This window comes from Scaptodrosophila lebanonensis, unplaced genomic scaffold (genome assembly GCF_003285725.1).
Source record: "Scaptodrosophila lebanonensis strain 11010-0011.00,11010-0021.00 unplaced genomic scaffold, SlebRS2 tig00000142-arrow-arrow-pilon, whole genome shotgun sequence".
NCBI classification, from domain to species: Eukaryota; Metazoa; Arthropoda; class Insecta; order Diptera; family Drosophilidae; genus Scaptodrosophila; species Scaptodrosophila lebanonensis.
This window is the reverse complement of record NW_022060589.1, coordinates 1373882-1398295: the sequence shown is the minus strand read 5'-3', so window position 1 is coordinate 1398295 and position 24414 is coordinate 1373882. Positions and strand designations below refer to the sequence as shown.

Sequence of the window (24414 nt, the reverse complement as noted above, 5' to 3'; positions counted from 1 at the left end):
GGTTTCAGATAGTTTTCAGGCGCATATGCATGTTTTGCGCAAAGTAGCTTCTTGCATACAGGCAGCCGGCTTGACAATAAATTGCGAAAAAAGCAATTTCTGTATGCGTAGCGTAAAATACTTAGGCCACATAATCGGAGAGGGAGTAATACGCACAGACCCTAGCAAAGTGTCAGCGATTGTAGATTTTCCTTTACCTCAGAATTTAAGGGCGTTAAGGCGTTTCCTTGGTATGGCCGGATGGTATAGAAAGTTTATAAACAACTTTGCTGGAGTCACTGCTCCACTAACAGATTTGCTGAAGCAAAAGCGTAAATTTACTATGTCTGTCGAAGGAGAAAAAGCGTTTGAAACTTTAAAATCAATGCTTAGTTCTGCTCCACTTTTGATCAGTCCCGATTTTTCCAAACCTTTTTACTTACATTGCGATGCAAGCAAGACAGGAGTAGGTGGGGTTCTTGTACAAAAGTCAGAAGCAGGAGACGAAATGCCGATTGCATTCGTATCTAAGAAATTAAACAAGGCCCAAAGAAATTATTCTGTCACCGAGCAGGAATGTTTGGCAGCCATCGTATGTATCAAACGATTTCGTCCGTATGTTGAAGGGCATGAATTTACAGTCATTACCGATCATGCCTCTTTAAAATGGCTTATGTCGCAAACCGATTTACATTCCCGTTTAGCGCGTTGGTCGTTAAAACTGCAGGGTTTTCGATTTAATATTGAGCATCGAAAAGGCAAATTAAATATTGTGCCAGATGCGCTGTCACGCGTAAACGAGGACGAATTAGCAGCAATTGACTATAATAAGGGCCTAATTGTAAATTTGGACTCAGAACATTTTAAGTCAGCTGATTATCTGGATATGGTCGAGTCAGTTAAAGCCAACAATGACCAGTTTCCGGACTTGAAGGTGGTTGACAATATGCTGTATAGGCGCACCGTGCATACAACGGGTGATCAGCTACACGACAATTATGCTTGGAAATTGTGGATACCTAAGAACTTGGTCGAGGAAGTACTCCGCAATGCCCATGACAATCCGTTAGCATCACATGGCGGGATCCATAAAACGTTGGAACGAGTCCGGCGTTACTATTTTTGGCCTGGTCTTGTTGATGATGTCAAGACGTACGTAAATGCTTGCGAAACTTGCAAGATGACAAAAGCACCGAATTTTCCGATGCGACCACCTTTGGGCAAACCTGCGGAGTCTGAGAGATTTTTCCAACGTTTATACGTTGACTTTTTAGGTCCATATCCTCGGTCACGCAGCGGAAATATTGCCATCTTCATTGTTTTAGATCATTACTCTAAATTTGTTTTTCTGAAGGCAGTAAGGAAATTGAATGCAGAAACGGTTGTTAAGTACATGCAGCAAGAATTGTTTCATACATTTGGGGTGCCCGAAACTATAGTATCGGATAATGGTTCCCAGTTTAAATCTGAAGCATTTCAAAAATTCTTGCGGGAAAACAAAATTTTCCATTCACTTACAGCGGTGCATTCGCCTCAGGCAAATGCTTCTGAGCGCGTGAATCGCTCAGTTATAGCAGCCATCCGTTCGTATATTCGTCCAGATCAAAAAGACTGGGATGAAAGTTTGAGCAGTATCTGCTGCGCTTTACGGTCTGCTGTCCACTCTGGCCTCGGCACAACACCTTATTACATGGTCTTTGGTCAGCATATGATTACTTCAGGTTCAACGTACAAGTTGCTGAAAACATTGCGTCTTATTGAGGATAGAGCGGTTGTTTTCTCAAGAGAGGATTCGCTCGATATTGTGCTTAGTAAGGCGCTTGAGACCATGAAGAAACAGCAACAGAAGAACGAAAAAATCTATAACTTGCGGTCGCGTGATGTTTCTTACTCAGTTGGACAAGAAATCTTCCTTAGAAATTTTAAACAGAGTAATTTTCCAGCCGGTTACAATGCAAAGTTAGGACCAGCTTTTGTGAAAGCGAGAGTTCATCGTAGACTTGGAAATTCTTATTACGAGGTTGAAAATTTGCAAGGGAAAATACTGGGTCGTTATCATGCGAAAGACCTGCGACAGTAAATTTGTTTTCTAGCAGCGTCTGGTGTTATCAATCTTGCGTTTGCATGGAAACCCAAGCTTGATTTTAGCAGGGGGGAATTTGTAACGACGCTGGCAGTGAATATCGTATTTTTTTTTTATTGCACTACCTTGGTCAAGCAGTGCTTCGGCTGCTTATGTACACACACTGCTTGTGTAGTTACGATTTGAATTAGCGTTATGTTTTAGCGTCAACTGCCTACGATCACATTTTTTTTTTGGCCTTAGTTAACAAGATAAACAAATTTTCTCAATTGTTTTTACTTATTTTAAAGGGAGTTAATTTTCTGCAACCGCACGGCTATCGGCCACCTATTGTTTATTTTCATTGTTGCACAGTGGCAATATTTGCGAGTTGTCAGTGGCCCTTTCTTTAACCTTGACCTGTCGAAAGGAAATTGTCAAAAGAGGTGTGAAGCAATTTCCGTAAAAGAAAGTTTTCTTGCTTGGCCTTAGCATCCGGATCTTTCTTTTTACTTCGAGATCGCCTAGAGGAAGGTTGTGCATTATCCACGCTAACGGGGTTATCAACTTTTTGGTTATACAGATTATATTTGTACCTATAACCTACAACCTAATACAGCAACGATAGTATTAACAGCGAATAAAAAAGTATATAAATTGGCGAAAACTAAATTGGAGGATTCTATTGTCGAAAGGATTTTTCTGCATGGTGCCACTTCCGGACATCGGGTAAATTTTATTTTTCTCGTTTCTTCGCATTTGGAATGCAAATTCTAATTCACATTTTTTTCGATTTACATTGTTTTCGTGCAGAATTGGCACTTAATAATTAGTCCAATCCAATAGGGCATTAACCTTTGCCTGTCGCTTTGATGCGCGCATGCTAATGCAGCGACTAGGCTAAGGGAGGGGTACGCCAGACGAAGGCGTGCCAGAGGTAAGATCGGCTTTCCGATCAGGCCACTGGAACGGCGAGAAGAACCGTCTCTGCAGTTTCGTGGGTCATATCGTCTATGACGGACGTCGCCTAATAACGGAGTGCGAGTGATTTTTTTGTGTTGTCTTCGGTGAAACCTGTGCCTGGGCAATTGGCAAAGCCCCGTTGTGTTGGTTGGAGGCCCGTGGGAAAGAAAAAGGCATAAATTAGCCTACCCCAACCTTTAAAGGCAACATTATATATATATCCACATATATATTTATATATGTGTCCAGCGCAAAAATGAACTTCTCTAGTGCGCTTATTATTCTTTAATTTTTTTTTCCCCTGTGTTAAATCCAAATTTAAATGTACATATGTGTAACCACGCGAGCAAAGCAACTCGGCATGGCGTGATGAAGTGGGAAAGAATATACCTAAGTGAAAACAAAAAAAAATAATACACAAAGCAAAATTCGTTAGCTACAAATGTGTATGTGCATGGCGACAATTTTTTTTCTGGTTTGTTTAAAAAAAAACACGTTAAAGCCCACCCAGTAAATATCGAACATAAACTTTAGTACAAAAAAATTATGCATGCAAGCAGCGGTGAGCCCACACAGCGCGTCCCCCCCGAAAGATCTTTCGACGTTGGACAAAAACTGTAAGTACAGCCGTTTTAATTTTTATTTTTCATACTTACTTGCGTGCATGCGTACGGAAGTGATCAGCTGTTCAATTGGAACACAGGCTTGCCTGCTAGGCATAAAAACAAACTTAACGCCTTTATGCCAAGTCTTGGCTTTTGTTTCATAATTCTCCTATTATCGGCACGCACATAAACATCCCAAAAGGGGAAAATGCATGAATTTATATAATTCAAATATTTGTTTATATTTTCTTACCCTAATTTCTTTAATATTTGAATATAAATAACCATTTCTTCCAGCCACGCCAATTGCTCTACTCACTTTGCTATACCTACTTATATATATATTTTTTTACTACTAGATATTTAATTAGAAATGTTCATAGGCTTGATTTCGTCGTAAAGGTTAAGGCGAAAGACTTGAAAACTAGTTTTAACTTGCCGTTGGATAAAGTTAGGTTATATATGGAACTTCGAAAAGACAAGGTGTTCAATGAATTTAGTTTTTAATAAAAACATTATAATGATTGCTTAAATTTTCCGGTCTTATGATTTCCGCTAGCCGCAGCATGTAGAGGTTTGAAGGGGTCATTCGCATAATTGTTTTAGGATATGAATGACCAAGGATGGGTGGGCCAATACTTCCTCAACGTCAACAGAGGAATACCAAAGGTGTGTCCACTTGTGTCCTGTGATCTGCAAACCCAGCTTTCTTCTTTTTGTCCTATTTGTGTCAACTTACCGATTTTTATGGCTTTTCCGATAGCACGCTTTGTTTTTAAATAATAAGCTAATTAAAAGGCCGTAAGATATGAGAGTCATCGAACACCACCCATTAGCCGACGAGCCCGAGCCGGAACATACTAGCGTGCGCTCTCAATCTTACACCCACCACCTCGCCTACACTAATGGGCTATTGTCTATACCCGTTACAAAACAGAACGTAATAATGTCTAGTGTATAAAAACAGAAACTACATAGAGTTATAAACATATATATATATATATATATAAATAAACATATATATATACGAGTATATGGAAAATATGAATACGATAAAGCAGAAGCCCATAAGTATTATGTGGCAAGCTATAGATCAATATATGATTGTGTGTACGATGTGTTTTTATTTTCCATTTTTTGTATTTCTTAATTTTGTTAATTGGCATACCAAACAATTTGAAAAAGAGCAGGAGTCAGTTACCTATTAGAATTTGGCAAGCAGCAAAAAGCTAAAAACATAAATTGCTTCAAAAGCAACAAAAAAAGAAAGAAACAAACAAACAAACAAACAAAAGAAATCAACAAAAATTGCACACTAAACTAAAAACATGAGGAAACTAGCGGAGAGAAAGCAGCTTAAACATACATATTATCGTATATAAACAAAACAAAAGAAACACAAAGCGAAATTAAAAGAAAGAAGTAAAAACAAAAACCATCTATGTAAATAAAGAACATATTTTAGTATATTTATGTTAGAACGCCGCAAAAACAAAACAAAAGTTAATAACAATTAATGGAAAACCAAAAAAGCAAAGAAGCAAGCAAACAAACAAACGAGAATGCGAAATACTTAGCAAATAATGAAACAGGGAAACAATTGAGATAAATTAACATTTAAACTTTTTGCACACACACTCACACACACACACTGACACACTCACACACTCACACACTGACACACAGACACACGGACACACACACACACACACACATAAGATAGCACTAAATGGCTAAGCAACTACAACAAAATGAAAAGAAGAGAAAACAAAATTTAGCAACAACAAGAATTTATGATATATATAATAAATATAATAACTAATGAATAATAACTAAAGTGGAAGAAGAACAGAAGAAGAGGACGCTGGGAGACAGTTATTAAAGAGGAAATTATATTTATTAGACAAAGTAACAGAAGCAAGAGCAAAACTTAACGATCTGTAGTATATCAACTATGTATTTCACAAAATAGCGAATAATATTACGACGACGACGAAGAAAGGAAGGAGAAACGTAAATACTGTAGGACAAATTCTACTAAAACAAAAAAAATATATATAATAAAAATAATAATAAAGCAAAGAATTTTTTTTTTTTTGTAAGCATAGAAAAGAAAACCGTACCCAAAACGCTGAAATGAGCTAAGTACATGAGAAGGACATGCATGGACAAACCAAGCAACACACAAAAAACTCACACACACACACACTCCCATACACTTCCACACTTTCACACACTCACATCACACATACAGCAGCCACAAGCAGCAAGAGAAAATGGCGTAGCAAACCTTTAAAGTAAGCATAAATATTATAATGCATTACCAGAAAATACACAAACGTATGTAATAATAACAAGATATATATATATATATGGAAAAAAGTATATATATGAATATGTATGTAATAATTAATGAATATTTTAAGCGTACTAAGTTGAATTTAAAATAAACCACACACACTTCTGAGGATATCAAGGGTCTAAGAATAAATGAAAACTAAAGAATTAATTAAATAAAATAAATAAATAAATGAATATAAAACTACAAAATGGCGTCATCACTCTTTCCATCCACTCTAAAGGGACAATTTCAGCATTACAGGGTATGCAAGTGGCCTCTAAATGGGTAAATGGAATGGAAATTGTTGTCTCGAGCACGCTATGTCTAATTAGCTGGTTACTGAAAGATATCAGATATACTTGTATTATCAGCAGGTGTTTAGAATAGATTTCGAGCTTAAAACAGGTAAGCATGCTAGTAAATATATGTATTAGTTGCTGCAACTATAGTACTACTTAGCATGAGAAAACCTGTCGCACTTTGTTTTTCATTTGCTGAGAGTGATGAGAGTGCCCCAAATGCATGATTTTTACCTGCACTCGGAAACGATGTCAATGGACCTACTAACTTGGCACACATGCCACGAAAACCGTAAAGGGCCAACCCAAAAAAGTTGCCCGAACATGAAGAGCTACAAACAACCAATTTGCAAATACACATGTACTATGAAGGCTTACAGAAATAAGTCGTCAGTCTACAGTAAATACTAGTACTTGTCGACCACTACTACAAACACTCAACAACCAATTAATACTATTGCCTGAATTCACAAATAGATGCCTCTCTTTTCAGTGGGTGAAGAAAGTAACCAAAATATTGCCAGAAAAATACTATATTATATTCGTAATGTGCTTAAGAACTTTAATTTTAGGATTTTCAATTTCGGCTTAAAAAGGCAATTGTTTTTACAATGGGAGTGGATTGCAGTGTGTGCTTTTATCGAAGTAGCACTGTAGAGAGCGCATGTCAGCCAGGCCATTCAGTTTAGCCTGAAATGTTTTTCTTACTTCTTGTTTCTGCCTTTTAATATTCAAATTTATACAAAGCATCTTCATTCTCTGCACATGCACACACAATGTGTGTTTGTGTGTGTGTGTGTGTGTGTGTGTTCGCCAACTACAAACTATGTGTCAACAGTGTCGGCCTGGCACTGCTCCGACGGATGGACGGATGGACAGATGGGCAGGTGGTCGGACAGGTGGACAGCACAGGCTGAGTGCTGGAAGACGGACAGACAGACAGACTGCGAGCCGAGTAGAAGAAAACTGAGAAAACGTCTGCTGCATTATTTATCATGAGGCGCTTGACGCTCAGCACTTACAAAACTGCCGGCGCCGAAAACAGCAAAGAAAGCCGTGCGGTACTGCCTCCAGCTGCAGTAAATATTGGCTAAAAAGGCTGCACTTCTTAAACCTATACCTGAATACAGTATCGATTTGCAGCAAGCAACTAGATCATCAGTGGCTTTTTTCACGAAACTGCAGCACCGCAGATTTCCCTTTAAAAATATATTTGTTCGCTAGGTGGCTTTTTGCTCTTATAACTTTACCTGAATACATTATGCAGCAAGCAACTAGATCATCAGTTGCTCTTTTTACGAAACTGCAGCACCGCAGATTTCCCTTTAAAAATGCGTTTGTCCGCTAGGTGGCTTGTTGGTCTTCTAATATCTTTACCTGGATACATTATCGATATGCAGGAAGCAACTAGATCATCAGTGGGTATTTTCACGAAACTTCTGCACCGCAAATTTCCCAAATATATTTGTCCGCTAGGTGGCTTTTTGCTCTTCTTATAACTTTACCTGAATATAGTATCGACTTGCAGCAAACACCTATGTATGTATGTAGATCAGCGATGGGCTCCAGGGCTCTTTCCGTTATGTTTTGGCAAGTGGCGCCATCCAGACGCACAAGCAAAAGATCGATCGCGAGCGAACTTACAAAAACAAAATACATGCAGTTGTCGCCAGCCAGACGCACAAACGAGTGATACAAATACAAATTACACGTAGTGCGTGTGTGTGTCGTTGCTCGGTTTTCAGTAGCATTTACTCAGAAGTCTACCGGTGATTTATGTTGTATTGATTTGAAATTTAGCGCCCACCGCTGATGTAGATCACCAGCTTATTTATTCTCAGAAACGAGCAGACGAGCACGAAACTGCAGCACCGCAGATTTCCCTTCAAACATGTATTTTGTCCGCTAGGTGGCTTAGTGACACTTTTTTAAGAAGTTTCCATCAACATAATCTAACATATCGTAACTAAGAAGCAGTGTAACGGTGTTTGGTGACACCTGTCCCCACCTGCCAACCAAACACACAAACTATAATTTAATTGAATTCTTGCGGTATTACTTATTCTGAGAAGTGTTGGGCCCTCACAGCGGCTTGTCTGGCACTTTCGTAATTGACTCTTCGAGCAAATAGTGCGCATTTCTTGCGTCGCATGTATGTATGTATATCATACGAGTATTTACTGTAGACACCCCTGGCTGAAGGGGGCGTCGGGGTGTTGGGGTCGTAGCTGCTTTGCATTTGAATTAAAGAGCTGGCATCATCATCATCACTATGCGCACTCGTCTCGTTTTGTTTAAGTGCTGTCCTGGCACCTGCAACGCCTCCTTTTTTCCAGTATGTGTGCGGTTTTTTTATACCCTGTACCCGTAGGCTAAAAGGGTATGTTATGTTTGTGCAAAGTATGTAACAGGCCGAGGGAGGCTTCTCCGTCCCATAAAGTATATACATATATTTTTAATCAGCATGACGATACACACATAATTTGTAAATTTTTAACACTCGAAATAAATACCTATATGTATATTTACTTGTTTATTTAACATTTTTTTAGAGCCTAGGTTTGGGAAGTTTTTGTAGCCAGTCCTGCAAGCCGTGCCCCGATTCACAGCCGTGTGTGTGGTCAGAGATTCCGGAGATAACTCAAAAGAGGAAAGAGAGTGAGCGCAGATGAAAATAAATGAATCATAATTATATACACGTGTGGCCTAAATACGAGCCCGAATAAATGCCTTAAAATAAATTTTCAATGGATTTTTTTTATAAACCTATCAGGTGGTCGGTGGTCGGACACATATAGCCGAAATATGAAATACAAACAATTCAGTTTGTTTGTTAGTCAAAGGGACTGCTTCATTTGTTAAAATCAAAAATCAGAACAGAAATCAGCAGCAGGATGATTTGTTTCTTAATTTTAAAATAAAACTCTGCCGCTATACTTTTCTTCCTTCTGCTCCTACACTTTGCATTCTAATTTTGCGGCTTAGGAAAAGAATTAAAATGAAATATGAAAAAATTGTATGGAAAAAAAATGTTTTTAAATCCTGAAAAATAAACTTGCCACCCAAAATATAAATGAAATCCAATTTAATTTTGTTTAGCTATAAACGTAAGCAAGTAATTTTAGTTGTGATTTATAATAATAATATCAATTAAGTTCTTATTTATTTAAAAAATAAAATAGCAATTAATATTGTATTTATTTCATAGTGGAAGTAATAATCAATTTCTTGTTACTCACAAGTGGTAAGCCCTTGTTTAATTATCAACCTCTAGTTTAAATTTATGAAAATCGTTTAGTTATCAGAACAGGGTTCGCTTCTCTCTTCTATGAGAGTACTTCCGCTATGCAGTGAATGGTTGGTCGTTTTGGGTGCAGAGTATTTCACTGTCGGACTTGCTCGCCTGCAACATTTCCCTTGTTTTTTTTTTCGTTTTTGTTTTTTCGACAGCAACCGCAGCATCCAACCCTTGGACCCTCGAAACGCTGACTCTTCGAGCCCTTGCCACATAAATACGTGAATATGTTAAAAATGCGGTCGTTATTGTTGTTTTTGTTGCAAATAATTCCAAGTATGCGTTACTCACTTGACATTCCAGAGCTGTCATTTGGGCCTTGCCTCTTTCGGGGCTCACGTGAAAGTCGCGACGCAAATATTTATGAGCACAGTCAGTCCATGTTGCCTGATGCCATTACGAGTGGACCGCGTAGGGTGCTGCATGGGTGCAGGAGTTCAGGAGTTCAGGAGTGCAGCTGGTAGTGGTAGTGTGCGGGGGCAGTGTTGCGGCTGCATGTGTGGAGGTTGCCGCTGCCGCTGCCACAGGCTCTGCTAATGAGCAAGTGCCAGTAACTTTATCAATGCTCAGATTTCAGATTTACTTTTTAAAGCCACCATCCGCTTTACCAACAACTGCTAATGGCCGTCGTCTTTACCATGTAATCAGCTTACGTAAATGTGCGTGGCTGCTTCTGCCTGCCGCCTGCCGCTTGCTGCCTGCCCAGCTGCGGTTAAATGTAACCGGACTGTAGCTTTGGACTTTGGCTTTGGCTTTAGCATGGAAAAGGATTTCCATGCCATATGCGAGCGTGTGCGTCGGTTGGAGTGCCCTCGGGCAGACGGGGGCAAGCAGGAGTCAAGTATAAGCTCGGCTGACGCAGGAATGTGTCAAATGCTTCTATATTGGATATACTACTATATGTACGTACATATATGCTGGCATATATTTAAGCATACATCTGTAAGTAAGTGCCAAGTGAGCTAAGTACCAACGCATGTACTCGCACGTGGGCAGCGCTGAGCAATAGAATGGAAAACACACTCGAGCAATATCAAATAAGTCGACAGATATGTGCATATGCACACTTACCAGTATACATGTGTTATGCATAAGATTTGAGATGACTCTACATACCAGAATATAGTAAAGTACTATTGGGGGAGAGCACGTCAATCAACTAAGTAGAGTGGACACTCCAACGAATGGAAAAATGCATCGATTGCTTTCTTTTTTAAGTGCAAAATTCCCGCCATGGCGTCTATCTTTATTCATTAAGTTCATTAAGTTCGCAGCATATTTGTAGTTTAGTATTGCTCTCCTTTTATTCCAATGGCAAAACAGTATGTATTTGTTTAAAATGTTGTAGTGCGATGCAATTTTGCGTGCAGAATCGCTTAAAATATTGCAGAAGCCCTCAAAGAAGGACTGTACGAGTTGTGCAGATTTTTCGAGAAGCGTCCTTCAACATCAAATATCCAGAGAAACGACGATAAATGGATGAACATTGTTGAACACATTTTAGTCGAAGTTTTGAGCACAAAACGCGTCGCTGTCTGAATCAAATCTGATATCTACGTATATATAGTACACCTAATTCTGTTTTTACACGGTAGATTGGTTCCAGAAAAAGTGTGTGCGTGTACGAAATTTATTTATTTATTCTATTTTGAATCATGCTTAATGGAATAATGTCGTGGTTACACATGTATAAAATTATTAATTTTCACACCGTGTAAAAACAGAATTAGGTGTATATGTGTTGTAAGATTTGGCAGAGTATTTAATAGTTGGACAATAAATAAGTATGTGCATTGTTTGTTTTTATAAATATTGACATTCTATATTGATATTAGCAGTGACTAATATAACTAATTAAGGCCATTTTACTAATCAGTTTTTGTCTCTATTTAAAAATGTCTAATTTGGCTTCAATTAAGCCTAATGGGTGTATTTGGTTTTCCAGTTGTATTTCGATTCTGCAATCAATCAAGTTATTTCGAGATATATTTCTTACTAATATTAACATGAATGTAGTAGGGGCATAGCTTCCCCCAACGGGTCAGTGATTCTTCACCTTTAATTTGTAATTATATTTTACATTTTTTTATTTAAGTATTTTAATTTTAATTTGTTTTCTTCCATCTTTTATTGCTATATTTTTAGATTTCCACTTATTTTTTGTTAGGTCTAATAACGTATCTGACTACTCCTGGCTGTGAATCGGGCCATAGCTGGCCGTTTGGCAAATAAAATTCCCCCACCGTGTCGGATTCGTTATTAGTATTTTTGTCATTTTTATAGGCTCTTTTATTTCTTTAGTTTTACTCAGTTTAAGTGCTTTATTGTATTGTATTGATTTTTTTGATGTACATCGACTGCACTGGTTGCCGATGAAAATAAATAAATTAATAAATATATGGCTAGAATGTCAATTTCTTTCTATCAATCTAGCCACTCCTGTATCAATATACGAGTTTACCTGAAAACTATTAACATACTTGTATATATAAAACAAGATAGAACGCTACAGTCGAGCAAGCCCGACAGTAAAATAGCCTGTACTCTCCACAAAAAAAGAAAAATTAAAAAAAAAAAATTAAAAAAAAAAATTAAATTATTCAAAAAAATTAATGAATTAATTAATTAAATTAAATTAGAATATATGTTTATGTTTAGTTTTAACAGCATACATTTACATCACGTACCTATGCGTGTTTATATGCGTGTATGTATGCAGCAAAAAGTTAAACCAAAGCAGCAACAACAACAACAGCTGCGGGCAGCGCTGCCGACAGAGGCAGAGCATGAGCAGCGATTTTACTTATGGCTATAACTTTCTTCAGAATTGACCTATCATGATGAAATTTGGCACACGGACACATTAGTACTAACTGGATGTACCTACTAAAATTTCATTTCAAAATTCCGAGAATTACGGAAGTTATAAGAAAAAACACGAATTGCGGGGGAGTGGGGGGGTGCATCGAAAAAAAACTCAAACTCGTACTTTCTCGGTCTTAGGAGAATATGGAAACCAAGTTTGGTTATTCTAGCTCTTATACTTTCTGAGATCCTTGCGTTCATACGGACAGACGGACAGACAGACGGACAGACGGACGGACGGACAAGGCTATATCGACTCGGCTTCTCATCCTGATCAAGAATATATATATACTTTGTGGGGTCTGCCACGCCTCCTTCTGTGTGGTACATACATGCGCACAAAACTAGTATAGCCTTTCACCCTTTGGGTACAGGCTATAAAAACTCAACCCAGTTCGATGGCTGTTCATGACACTCCGAACTGAGAGAGGTTGGATTTGGATGACATTTGAACTTAAGAGTCTGTCGTTACGTCCGACCCAACCACACTTGCCCATATCTTAGAAAATATTAATATCCAATTGTTTTCTTTTCGTATGGCTGTGTGGCTCGGGGCAGACTTCAAAACGCTTTCTGCGAGTGTAGCCACACGCCGGCAACTCAGTGCTAACCAGATTTAAGCAGGCATGCTTAAGTTCTCCACACGCGCTCCCAGGCCGATGGAGATGTCATGAGTTATGGCCAAGAGTTATGCCCCAACGACAATAGTAGCGTGTTTGTAATTTTCGGGCTCTCAGCATTCGTTCAATTAGCTTGAGCTGCACTTTGCCTTGGCATGCCGGGGACCAACGAATTCCATGTGTGGTGGCCTGGGAGTAGGGGACAGCTGTTGTGGTTGCCAGCGGCAAATGGGTCAGAGAGGGACAGGGGCAGGGGCAGGGGCTGGGAGCTGGGGACTTGGGCTATCAAAAGAAAAAGACGCAAGCATGGCCTGTCATTTGAACTATGCAAGCGATGCCTTTGATGCGGCAATGAAACATCAAAAAGATGCAAAGCCAAGAGCAAACACACACACGCACACGCACACACTCGCAAGCATGCCCCCACACATCCACACACACACACACACACACATAGGAGTACACTCACACAGACGGGCGAGTGCTGGCCACATTATTAACTAGTTACAGTTGACAATGAACTCACAAAAGTTACCAGAAAGTACAACAAAGGCAGCCGCTCCCGGGCGTGACGATGATTTTGATGACAAGCTGTGGCGGTTGCTTCAAGTTCCAGGCTCCAGGCTCCAGGATTCAGGTCCGGCATGCTTTACAAATCTTTTGCATGCATAGCTGACGACTTACACATTTGGTTGGTACAGTGAATACTTGAGCGAATGCACAAAACGCGATTCACTTCTTGAACTACCGGGAGAGCAGAATTGAAGTCTGAAATGAAATGAAAGAACTTTAGTTTCCACGTCTTTTTACAACTTATATACTATCGCCACAGGCATAGTTGGCCAATTAAAACAATTCTTAACAATTCAACGCAGATGTTGTCTTGTTTTGGTCCTAAAATAATAAAATACATACTTTCCTCAATTACAATCGCAAATGCTTAACAATTATTAGGCATAAAAATATAAGTACTTGTAGTATGTGGAATGTAAGCAACCTTTTACAATTTTTTACAAATATTTGGAATGTAAGCAACTTTTTGCAATTAACAATTTACAATTTCCCAAATCATTTGACTCAGCAATTGAATTCTGAGCTTGGGAAATTAGTTCCTCAACAAACTGTCAGCTATCCTTCATTGGGAACAATTGGGAACAATTAATTAAGTAAGGATTCCTTTTCGCCCTCAAATGGAGAAAATTTGGGGCCGATTCTCGGTTGTGTGCAAAACATTTATTGAGGGAAAGCTTTGGGAAATTCGAGCCCAAGTGGGAAAAAAGTAGAAAATAGTGTGGAAACGTATTTTGCGTTCTTTGAACTCCTGATGTGCAGAGCTTACGTAAGAAATGATGTGTGAGGGCTCACTGTTTTTTAATTAATGATTTACAGAAATTGAAGCTTACATTGGCTAGAGAGAGAGAGAGAGAGAGAGAGAGGGAGAGAGAGACAGAGGGGGCGAGAAGGAGAGTTGGAGGGAAGGGGTTAATGTGTGGGACTGTTGCTGACAAACAAACAAGCAGAAGTTGAGCAAACAACTAACAAAAGATCAAGGATAATGCGTAGTCGTAGTTGTAGATGTGTGTGTGTGTGTCTGTGTGGGTGTGTGTGTGTGTGTGTGCATGTGCCTGTTGATGTGGTCGCAGGCCTAACGGGCGACAGATGCTCGGTTTGGCTTGGGTTCGGAGCCAGCGGCATGGCCTCGACTCGACGACTCGACGACTGAACGACTCGAGGACTCGAGGACTCGAGGAGGAACGAAGGACTCAAGTTGGCGCTGTAATAAAAAGAAAACAAAGAAGATTAGACTAAACGGCTGTGCAGGCAGGGCCAGGGGCGGTGGAAGGAGGCGTCTGCATGAAAAAGAGAACTTGATGAGTTTAATTATTTGAATGCTTGAGCTCACACAGGCACACACACACACATACACACACACACACACACGCATAGACAAACGCACACAAAGTGAAGGCCGCGCTGACTAAACAAAAGGCAGCTGCTTTTGTCACATCCATGAGGCCCGCACACATGCGTTTGTGAATATCGCATCGCATCCAAAAGCCACACCCACACCTCCCCCTCAGCCCATCAGCCCCTCACCATGCACGCGCCAAAGCCAAAAGCATACTGACGCGCCCACATTCACATTCACTTCCACATTCAGCTTCCACATTCACATGCCTGCGTACGTGCCAGCCTGTCCTTCTGTCCCATTGTCCTCCCCACAGCACCACCTCCTCATTTTTCTATCACTCTCCCTCTCTCTTAGCGAGTGAGTGTGTGTGTGTGTGTGTGTGTGTGTGTGTGTGTGTGTGTGTGTGAGTTCCTGCAATTCAGAATCTTTTTTGTTATCAGCAGCATTATCTTTGTGTCAGACTATGCCTGGAATGGTGCGGAATGTTTTTGAGCTCCGCTCGGCTTGGTTAAGTTTTCGAGGCCGGCGGTTGAAAGGACTCAAGCCCATCTGGCCGCCCTGTGCATCAAATGGCCAACAGCCAAGGCTGCCAGTTCGCACAGACTACCCACAGTTTTGCCCCACTCTGCTGATTCCAAGCACGACGAGTACAGCGTCTTACGAGCGGCTCAGAGATCTGATTTCCAAACAACTCCACTCCAGTTTCTTTGGTAATCTGCTGACCGATTTCTGTATAGAGTACCAGAGGAATTTACAAATTGCAACCATATTTCCAGCGTTCCATTTACTCTTATTCTGGATCGCCTGCTATGCAAGGTGAACAGGCCTTGTGCATGAAGCCGAAGGAACCACAGGCACTCTCTGAATCACCAGCTTCAGGAACACTTCACGTTGGCAGTGCATTCAGCAGAAATTTACAATATATCTCAACACAGAGCCCCTCAACCAAAACCAAGCAACCTTTGCAGTTCAATTCAGTTCTTTATAGTTTTGTCAAGCATTCTCGACAAACGTATTTTCATTTCTCGTTCGACTCTCGTACTACTTGTAAGCATATCGGAAACATGTTTTCCATCAAAATTTGTGCACAAAAAAATTTGCAATTAAAAATTGTTTGTGAAAAAAGTAAATTCATGTCCTAATTCCCGTTCAACTGACTTCCATTTCCCTTTCACTGGCCATTCCAGCATCCGATAATGCTGTGATGGTTAAAATAATTTTTTAGAAATCATAAACATATTGGAATCATACGATATATGTATGTACATGGTACATGGTGCTTGTACTCGATGAGGACTCTGTTGCTCGTTTGTCCTTCTTCTTTGGTAAGAAACCATCTCCGCAATCGATTAAAATTCTCCTTCATTGCCACACAAAAGGGTGCAAGGAAGGTCCTTTGCCCTACATAGTGGCTTACAATTATTAGACTCTGGACAATTGCGATGAAAATAATAATACGACGGTCTCCCTGTTCGGTAAGAAAACATTTCGACTACCCAAACGATCAGAGCCTAATTTTCAATCGTCTATCGGCTGTAGTTCGCTTAACTGATATGGATATCCCGCCAGATGAGACGGTACCGACCTCTCTCTCTGGATCCTGAGGATTGCGATCCACTGGCGGTCACATCAGAGACTGTTGCTGATTACACATATTTTTGGTTTTGATTCCTCAAGTGCCGCTATTGCTGGACTGAAATGTTCAAATAAAAGTGGTGTGGTAGTCGGAAATCATTCTTTTATTAACGAATTCAGAGTAGGGAAGGGAACATTCCAGACAATCAGGGAACGATTCTGTGGGGTCCGTCACATCCGACTCTTTTATGCTCAATCGAAATAATCCTGCAGAAGGGAAACCACTTTAATGAAAATATTCCACTATGCAGATTCAATTTATTTGAGCAAGTCAGGCTAGTTAAGAGTTACAATTTTAGGCTCATTAAACAACAACAAAAATGGTTTTCATTCGCCTTTTTGCACATTAAATAAGCAAACATCGAAAAAGTGGAAAACAATGCAAATATTGAAATGAAAATCGAAACTCAAGGCATAAGAATGTTGCTCACAATAAACAGATTTTCCGTTTCCATCCAGCCCTCGAGCTGAACACATCAGCAAACGTTTTATAGAAACCAATTTTTTATTTTTATACAAAAGTGTAAGTATCCTTGTTTGCTTTCCCCTGTATTTCTCCAATCCTTTGCTACTATGTTCTCTACAGAAAAAGTGTCGTGGTGTTATTGAAAAAACAGGCCCGAGCTAAGACGGGAATGCACTCTCAAGGATCCCCTCATGAGCAAGAAACCTAGATGGTTCGAATGAAACATAAGAATTGGCTTAATATCGTCTCCTTCTGCAGCATTCAAGGAACGGACTGAACACTACATATTGACGCACAATTGAAGGGAAAGCAGGTCCTCCATTTACGGTTTCTGCAAGCCAATCAATCACATGGAAGACTGTCGCTTTGATTTAGACTTCATTTTAGACCCCCTTGGAAATCGGCGCTGAGTTGTCCTTGCGATAGAGTATTTCTAAGTTCATTGTGTATTCGATTCTATTCTAAATTGAATGTGTAAATAAATTCGGTGTCTTCATACATAGAATATAGATATAAAGTGACTAAATTATTGACTCAAGCACTCAAAGTATTTCTAATAATCTTCAGGTGCAGATTCTTCACCCATTTACGAGTATTTGAGAAAATCTGTACCTTTTTTTGGAAACCTAGCAAGCATTGAAATTAAATTCGTCGCTTATATTTAGGCCAGTTGCTCTCGAAAAATATATATTCAGTTCTCGTTCAGCTCGAGAGCTGAACACATCAAAATTTTAATTTGAAAGTTTAGTTTGGACCTTTTTCCACAAATTCTGGTTTCTCCAAAAAATCTTTAGTAAGATGGTGCGTTGGGATCCCATTGGGTTGCTTTCTAGTTTTATTTGGTGTTGATGCTCCACAGATATCTCTATAGAGCGGCGGGACCGACCTCCATATGGGCGAGAGGATTGCGCTGGGCTGGTAGTCAAATGTGTACTCTTTTATAAATGATAGTCCAATAGGTAAGTGAACCTACTTGTATTCTCTTCATCAGTAACTGATTGATTGATTGATGATTGATGATCCATTTCTGGCAGATTTTTGTCCAAGGTTTATTCGTAATACATCCCCTTTGATACACTAAGGACGGTAATGGCGGTACCGAAGGCAGATTGCGCCAATTTAGGAAACAAAATGCAAGTTGGGGTCGCTGGCAATCCTTCTAATTTCTACAACTATCCTTTTCTCTCTTCATGGTTTTAGACTGCAATGGATTCCGGACAGGACTGTTGCCATTATTTTGTTGCCAGCTGACACTGCTTCACTTATCAATAAATAAATGCTTGTGTCGCTTTGAAATTCAACTCGTTTTTGTATTGCCAGTATCTGGCAGCTATTGCCAATATATGTTTTATTTCAGTTATAGTCCGTCGTGTCAAATATAAATCTGCAAAAAGTGTACCAACGTTTTGAGGTACAATATATTAATTGTATCCGCATTTAACGTTATTCCCATTTATTTATTTGCATTATTTCTGTTCAAGAGGGGAACACCTTTCTCTAAAGAGCGGGCATGTTCCAATCTATTGGTTGTATTGCGTTCGATCTATTGATTTAGTTCATGAGAAGTTCTTCTGATCGTTCAGTTTTAAGGTCAACCATGGGACCGCTGCACTTTTGATTGGCCTTGGCATTGTCTTCATTGCGGAACGCCACACAGACCCACCTGCCAGCACTGTCAGCACTGCCAGCCACTGCTGTTCTTGTCCCACTTCCTCCTCGGCCGAGTCCCCAGTTGCCTCGCGTTGCATTTAAATTTTTGGCACATTAATGCCGGGCGCGTAAACACTTTAATTACTGTGAGAGGCACTTCCGCTCTTTTGTGAGCGCGCGCTTGTGTGTGTGTGTGTTTGCGTGTGTGTGAGAGGTGTGTGTGTGTGTGTGTCATTCATTTGGCAAATTAGAACATTTGAGCAAGGCTCGAGCACATTGTGCGGTCGTCGTCTATAAATATTACAGCTGCCCACTACAACATTTACATGCATGTGCATAGCGAACTGTTTGTTGCATACTTTCGGGCGCTCGAAGCGGGTCAAGTGCACGACGGCCGTGACGCAAGCGAACAGCGAGATTTTGTGGTTTCTGCTGCTGTCAGTAAACAACGAATGGACAGCGGGCTCTACATACAAGTATTTTTAAGAGCAACCAATTGGACCTAGTGAGTGGGCAGGTGACAAAGATTCACTTCCATCCCTATACGCTGCATGAATCGCAGAATCCATGTAAAGGCTACACATATCGTTCTATCAGTGCCTTCAAGCGGCTGCCAACCCCTTAAAGGGCCCTCCCTAACTATTCTGCTCCTATTAGCGCAATTCCTGGCCAAATAGTCGAGTGACATATCTCTGCGGAGCCGGGCTTTTGCGAAATTCCTGGGAAGCATTAATTCCATTCAAAGGTATTCCTTCAGAGCAGCTTTTGTGACACAAGCCCTTTTACTTGTATGCCTCCTTTAGCGCCTCACCAAGGACATAAAATGAATTGCGAACTAAAATGCACAGCACAAATATCTGTGCCTTTCATTTTTTAAATGCAAATACAATTCATTAAACTAGTATAAATAAATAAAGTACAAATATCGTCTATAGGTATACATCTATAGGAAACACTTAAATCTAGGTAAATACTATATACAGTGTTTAAATGTTGTTTAAATGTGCCTTTCACAGTGACTCATCAGTAAGTTTTTAATATTATTATCCATTCGTAGCAGCAGAATTCAAAATGTTCCCAGACATAAAGTATTATAACTAACTATTATAACTACTTGTTGAACCCCTCGATCCCAGAGTCTCTAAGCGCTGGAGAGACGAATTTTAATAAAGTAACACCGTTTTGCTGATTTAGTTTGTGACAGATGTATCCAATTGATAATGCTCGTCTACCTGGCAAAGGAGCTATCATTTAAGTAACTTAAGACAAACACATTTATCTAATTTTCAATTTGTTTTGTTCTGCGTGGGAAGAAACAAAGGAGAGTCGGTTCGGCCAGTTCGGTCGCCGGATAGCCCCTCTGTCTGTCTCTGGATGTCCGTGGGACACAATCTGGACCATCATGAGTCAGTGGCAATGTATTTGGCCAAATGCAAAGGCTGTCTGCCAACTGCACTTTAAGTTGGAAGCACTTCCAGGTGTTTTATGACACAATGGCCAGGCGAACGACTCCTTTGATGGCATGCCACACACCATATGGTGGAGGCCAGTCAGCGGGCGGAGAGCGACAAGGGCAAGGGGCAAGGGGCAAGCGGCCAGGGGCCAGGGGCAAGCCTTCACTTCACTTAATGTCAACTTAATTGCATTGTTGCAGCCACAAATTACAAAACGAATTTCGCACAAGGTAACAAAACGTCGTCGCCAACAATAACAACTGAGCGTGTGTGTGTGTGTGTGCTTGTGTCTGTGTATGCTCGTAAAAAGAATCAATTGTGTGTGACCAAATTAAGTTCACTGACTTAACACACACACACACCCACACACCCACACACACACACCAACACACACACACACAACACAGTCACACACAACTGAGCTCTGGCCCATTGTCAAGTGGAAGCCAAACGGGGATTCATTTGAATAGAATGGCGCCGTCAACGGAGCAGCGCTAACAGACAAACAGACAAACAGCCTGACACATATATAGAGTGTGTGTGTGTGTTTGTGTGTTTGTGTGTGTGGGGTGGGGGAGGGGAGCTGCAAAGCTAGCCTAACTCTTTTCGTGCCGCGCCATTGTTAAACGGCCAGGCCAGGCCGTGCCAAGCCAAGCCATGCCATGGCAGGGCAGGTGAGAGGTTACGAGCAAGTGGAAGTAGAAATGTGTGGCAGTAAGGGAGGAGGAGGAGGAGGAGGAGGAGAGGGGCAACCGGAGGTGTAAACGAAGAATGCGACAAAATTGAAAGCAGAGCAGAGCAGAGCAGAGCGAGCAGAACATCACTTTGAATGCATTCCCAAATGGCCAAGCCGGCAAATGGGCAAATGGGCAACTGGCGGTCTGTTAGTTGACTGCCATGACAACCAAGTCGAGTATCAGGGATAACAGCAACAACAACTGGGCCAGATCTAGTCGTGGATGATGATGTGTGAAGCAACTGGCAGGCATTTGGCCGTGTGGTCTTGTGGCCGAGTAGCGGCATCCTGCAAACGAGAATGCAATGTCTCCAATGCCAGATACGTGACACAGCCACAGGACCTTTATTCGGAGAGAAATCGGACAACATCACATTCAGTCACTTACTTCAAATGACCAGAGAAAACTTTATATCTCCTGCGCTGCGCTTACTTTTAAATATAATTAGGAAGCTGTGGTTTCCATGAACAGATCGAGTCATGGCTATGGCTTCAATCTGCGTCTAATTGCAAGCCAATCAACAAAGCCAGTCGAAGAAGATCCTTTCTTCCCCCTTCTACAGGCTGTCAATACCAACATAAGGTCGCCCCAAAGGACATAGTCTATGTCACATATTATTTATTATCCATTTATTTTAACTCTAAACATTTTCACAACCCATAGCAGCTCGGACTCCGACTCCAACAAGGTTGTAATAAAATCTTGGAATATCGGACATTTATGTGAATCCACTTATGTTTCCATTGCATATATGGTGGTTGATCTACTTCATAAACAAATAGTGACTACGAATTTTAATGGACCTATAGCACTAAGAATGGTAGCTGATTCATGCAATGGACTTATTATTTTTCAATTATTCAAAGCACAGTGAAGGAATGAAACGACAAGTTAAGTTCAAAGCGACACAAGCATTTATTTATTGATAAGTGAAGCAGTGTCAGCTGGCAACAAAATAATGGCAACAGTCCTGTCCGGAATCCATTGCAGTCTAAAACCATGAAGAGAGAAAAGGATAGTTGTAGCAATTAGAAGGATTGCCAGCGACCCCAACTTGCATTTTGTTTCCTAAATTGGCGCAATCTGCCTTCGGTACCGCCATTACCGTCCTTAGTGTATCAAAGGGGATGTATTACGAATAAACCTTGGACAAAAATCTGCCAGGGATGGATCATCAATCAATCAATCAGTTACTGATGAAGAGAATACAAGTAGGTTCACTTACATATTGGACTATCATTTATAAAAGAGTACACATTTGACTACCAGCCCAGCGCAATCCTCTCGCCCATATGGAGGTCGGTCCCGCCGCTCTATAGAGATATCTGTGGAGCATCAACACCAAATAAAACTAGAAAGCAACCCAATGGGATCCCAACGCACCATCTTACTAAAGATTTTTTGGAGAAACCAGAATTTGTGGAAAAAGGTCCAAACTAAACTTTCAAATTAAAATTTTGATGTGTTCAGCTCTCGAGCTGAACGAGAACTGAATATATATTTTTCGAGAGCAACTGGCCTAAATATAAGCGACGAATTTAATTTCAATGCTTGCTAGGTTTCCAAAAAAAGGTACAGATTTTCTCAAATACTCGTAAATGGGTGAAGAATCTGCACCTGAAGATTATTAGAAATACTTTGAGTGCTTGAGTCAATAATTTAGTCACTTTATATCTATATTCTATGTATGAAGACACCGAATTTATTTACACATTCAATTTAGAATAGAATCGAATACACAATGAACTTAGAAATACTCTATCGCAAGGACAACTCAGCGCCGATTTCCAAGGGGGTCTAAAATGAAGTCTAAATCAAAGCGACAGTCTTCCATGTGATTGATTGGCTTGCAGAAACCGTAAATGGAGGACCTGCTTTCCCTTCAATTGTGCGTCAATATGTAGTGTTCAGTCCGTTCCTTGAATGCTGCAGAAGGAGACGATATTAAGCCAATTCTTATGTTTCATTCGAACCATCTAGGTTTCTTGCTCATGAGGGTATCCTTGAGAGTGCATGTTTGTTCAATAACACCACGACACTTTTTCTGTAGAGAACATAGTAGCAAAGGATTGGAGAAATACAGGGGAAAGCAAACAAGGATACTTACACTTTTGTATAAAAATAAAAAATTGGTTTCTATAAAACGTTTGCTGATGTGTTCAGCTCGAGGGCTGGATGGAAACGGAAAATCTGTTTATTGTGAGCAACATTCTTATGCCTTGAGTTTCGATTTTCATTTCAATATTTGCATTGTTTTCCACTTTTTCGATGTTTGCTTATTTAATGTGCAAAAAGGCGAATGAAAACCATTTTTGTTGTTGTTTAATGAGCCTAAAATTGTAACTCTTAACTAGCCTGACTTGCTCAAATAAATTGAATCTGCATAGTGGAATATTTTCATTAAAGTGGTTTCCCTTCTGCAGGATTATTTCGATTGAGCATAAAAGAGTCGGATGTGACGGACCCCACAGAATCGTTCCCTGATTGTCTGGAATGTTCCCTTCCCTACTCTGAATTCGTTAATAAAAGAATGATTTCCGACTACCACACCACTTTTATTTGAACATTTCAGTCCAGCAATAGCGGCACTTGAGGAATCAAAACCAAAAATATGTGTAATCAGCAACAGTCTCTGATGTGACCGCCAGTGGATCGCAATCCTCAGGATCCAGAGAGAGAGGTCGGTACCGTCGCATCTGGCGGGATATCCATATCAGTTAAGCGAACTACAGCCGATAGACGATTGAAAATTAGGCTCTGATCGTTTGGGTAGTCGAAATGTTTTCTTACCGAACAGGGAGACCGTCGTATTATTATTTTCATCGCAATTGTCCAGAGTCTAATAATTGTAAGCCACTATGTAGGGCAAAGGACCTTCCTTGCGCCCTTTTGTGTGGCAATGAAGGAGAATTTTAATCGATTGCGGAGATGGTTTCTTACCAAAGAAGAAGGACAAACGAGCAACAGAGTCCTCATCGAGTACAAGCACCATGTACCATGTACATACATATATCGTATGATTCCAATATGTTTATGATTTCTAAAAAATTATTTTAACCATCACAGCATTATCGGATGCTGGAATGGCCAGTGAAAGGGAAATGGAAGTCAGTTGAACGGGAATTAGGACATGAATTTACTTTTTTCACAAACAATTTTTAATTGCAAATTTTTTTGTGCACAAATTTTGATGGAAAACATTTTTCCGATATGCTTACAAGTAGTACGAGAGTCGAACGAGAAATGAAAATACGTTTGTCGAGAATGCTTGACAAAACTATAAAGAACTGAATTGAACTGCAGGGCTTGCTTTGTTTTTATTGAGGGATTACGATGAGGTGGGCTGCAATGTACATTTACAGTTAAGCTGTTAACTGTTTTGTGTGTAAAATATTTGTTGTGTACACAAATATATTATCTATTGACCTCAACATCAAATTTGTCAATGGCCGACAATACATTTTCTATTCACAATCGAAACAGTTCATCTCGAAAGGACTAAAATTTTTCTCAGGCTGCGAAAAGTACGCG

The 24414-nt window shown here is 40.1% G+C and overlaps 5 long non-coding RNA genes across 6 annotated transcripts; 3 read left to right on the top strand and 2 right to left on the bottom strand.

The window, feature by feature from the left end:
• Window positions 1–2463: 2463 nt before the first annotated feature.
• LOC115629353 lies at window positions 2464–4598 on the top strand. Its single transcript, XR_003995883.1, has 3 exons — window positions 2464–2770; window positions 2855–4278; window positions 4373–4598. It is a non-coding gene; the product is annotated as an uncharacterized LOC115629353 (long non-coding RNA).
• An 11367-nt stretch (window positions 4599–15965) lies between these two features.
• LOC115629377 lies at window positions 15966–16672 on the top strand. Its single transcript, XR_003995889.1, has 2 exons — window positions 15966–16416; window positions 16481–16672. It is a non-coding gene; the product is annotated as an uncharacterized LOC115629377 (long non-coding RNA).
• Window positions 16673–17736: 1064 nt separating this feature from the next.
• LOC115629386 lies at window positions 17737–18170 on the top strand. The gene is made up of 3 exons (XR_003995894.1): window positions 17737–17843; window positions 17902–18001; window positions 18077–18170. It is a non-coding gene; the product is annotated as an uncharacterized LOC115629386 (long non-coding RNA).
• A 3723-nt stretch (window positions 18171–21893) lies between these two features.
• On the bottom strand, window positions 21894–22373 carry LOC115629383. The gene is made up of 3 exons (XR_003995893.1): window positions 22267–22373; window positions 22109–22208; window positions 21894–22040 (listed from the first exon to the last, which is right to left on the bottom strand). It is a non-coding gene; the product is annotated as an uncharacterized LOC115629383 (long non-coding RNA).
• A 1044-nt stretch (window positions 22374–23417) lies between these two features.
• LOC115629379 lies at window positions 23418–24119 on the bottom strand. 2 transcript variants are annotated; one of them, XR_003995891.1, is made up of 2 exons: window positions 23674–24119; window positions 23418–23579 (listed from the first exon to the last, which is right to left on the bottom strand). It is a non-coding gene; the product is annotated as an uncharacterized LOC115629379 (long non-coding RNA). The 2 variants fall into 2 exon arrangements; XR_003995890.1 differs by having other exon boundaries at window positions 23418–23609; window positions 23674–24116.
• Between the last annotated feature and the right edge of the window lie 295 nt (window positions 24120–24414).